Source organism: Pistacia vera, unplaced genomic scaffold (genome assembly GCF_008641045.1).
Source record: "Pistacia vera cultivar Batoury unplaced genomic scaffold, PisVer_v2 Contig371, whole genome shotgun sequence".
Classification (NCBI taxonomy): domain Eukaryota; kingdom Viridiplantae; phylum Streptophyta; class Magnoliopsida; order Sapindales; family Anacardiaceae; genus Pistacia; species Pistacia vera.
In genome coordinates, this window is record NW_022196192.1 from 293541 (window position 1) to 295842 (window position 2302).

The window sequence follows — 2302 nt, forward strand, 5'->3', positions numbered from 1 at the left end:
AAGGAAGCAAGTGGAGGGCAATTCCGTAATTTCAGAATTGTGCAGAAAATTTCACCACGGTGATAAACTCTCAAGACACATTAACAATTTCAAACCAACTATTGCCACGATGAAGAATAATCTTCGCTATTGCGAAGTCTGCAAGATTTAGTTTTTCAAAACTGTGCGTTTTAATTTAGGCGAAAGTTTCAGGTTTGTTTTGGACTGACTATATAAAGAAGACTTAGTCTTTTTATTAGGAGTTCAACATTTTTTTAGGGAAGATTAGAGATTGAACTCTTTGGATTCACCAAATAGGGAAGATTTTGTTCTCTTTTCTTAATTCCAACATGTTGAATGCATTGTTTACTGTTTTTATTTCTATTTGTGTTAATTGTAGTATGAACTAACTCGTTTTGGGTTAGGGTTTTGATGTAATTGGGATTTTTATGTTTAATCAATAAATTAATGTTGCTTTTACATTCTATTGCATTGATTGTGTGATTACTCTTGTTTTTGTTGAAATTATTTGTTGAACATGATAAGACTGAGAAGTGAGTCATGTATTAGCTTCTTAGGGTAATTCCCATTGTTGTATTGAACACTAGAGATAGGTTTGAGAATCAATGAAATCAATTTAGGATTCCATTTAGCTTAACGATCTTAAAACTATTAACTTTCAATTTGTTGGGAATAGGGAAAAGTAGGAAAACATAGCCTGAGAATGTATGTTTTACACATTAGGGAATCTGATTTATAATCCGTGCATGTGAGTGTAGAAGTAGCATAATTCGTAGATTAATTCATAAAATCCTAGTGAAGTCAAAACCCTAACCGTTTGTTTTAATTGATATTTCTGTTGAATTAACCTTGTTGTCTTTAATTAGTTTTTAAGTACATAGTAAATTTTGTTTTCACTTTAGCTTAAATTTCTCCCACAAATCCAAACATCTATCGGGTTCTCCAACTTGATAAACAACTAGGAAAATCAGTGCTTAACAAACAATCCTCGTGGGAACGATACTCTACTTATTACTTTATTTCTTTTTGCGACTAGTGCACTTGCTACACATTGCATGTTGTAATTTCAACGCATCAAGTTTTTGGCGCCGTCGCCGCGGATTGATTTTGTGTTAACATTGAACTTTTCTTGTGTTAGCTAGATTGGAATTTAATTTTAGTTTTAATTATTGTCTAGTTTAATTTTGTTGTTCTTTTCTATTAGCTTGTGATGTCACGCTTTCTTTTTTTCTGTGTAGTATATGGGAAGAGCTAGACGTCATCTAGTGGATCCTATCAATCCAGAGATTGAAAAAACCACAAGAAGGCTTAGCAAAGAAAGAAGAGAACAAGAGGCCATAGTCATTGAGATGGCAGAAAATAGAACATTGAGGGAATTTTTAGTACACATGGTTTATGGCAGTGGCCCAAGTATAACTAGGCCACCAGTGCAAGCCAACAACTTCAAAATAAAGCCGACAATCATCCAGATGATCCAACAGTCGGTACAATTTAAGGGAGATTTGAAGGAAGATCCAAATTCACACATTGCAAACTTCTTGGAGATCTTTGATACCTTCAAATCAAACGGAATGTCAAATGATGCCATCAGATTAAGATTGTTTCCTTTTTCATTAAGGGATAAAGCAAAGGGATGGTTAATGCCACTACCACCAGGAACAATCACAACCTCGAACGAATTGGCACAGAAGTTCCTTACTAAATATTTCCCTTCAACGAAATTTGCAAAGATAAGAAATGATATCACATCATTGCTACAAGAAGAGACTGAATCACTTTATGAAGCTTGGGAAAGATATAAGGAACTGTTGAGAAAGTGTCCACACCATGGTTTGCCAGTTTGGATGCAAGTCCAAACGTTCTATAATGGGTTGATGGTTAATGTGCAAACGATGGTTGATGCAGCATCTGGAGGAGCATTACAAAACAAGACACGTGAACAAGCTTATGAGTTGCTTGAAGTCCTACCAAGTAACAACTATCAGAGACCCAATGAGAGAATGCAGTCAAAGAAGTCTATGGGTATTCATGAAGTTGATGCTTACAGAATCATCTCAGCCCAACTTATACCACTTCAGAAGCAATTAAGAGGCATGCAAGTGAATTCTATTCAAACACCTCAACTGACATGTGATTTTTGTACAGGTAACCATGCGAGCAATGAATGTCAAGTGGGGAACACCTTTGCTTTAGCTTCATCATCGTCAGAACAAGTCAACTACTTGGCAAGGAATCCAAGACAATAAAACAATCCTTTCTCCAACACGTACAATCCTGGTTAGAGAAATCATCCAAACTTGTC

At 35.4% G+C, this 2302-nt stretch overlaps 1 non-coding gene across 1 annotated transcript; it reads right to left on the minus strand.

The window, feature by feature from the left end:
- Positions 1 to 1727: 1727 nt before the first annotated feature.
- LOC116140386 lies at positions 1728 to 1834 on the minus strand. Its single transcript, XR_004129617.1, has one exon. It is a non-coding gene; the product is annotated as a small nucleolar RNA R71 (small nucleolar RNA).
- Positions 1835 to 2302: the final 468 nt, after the last annotated feature.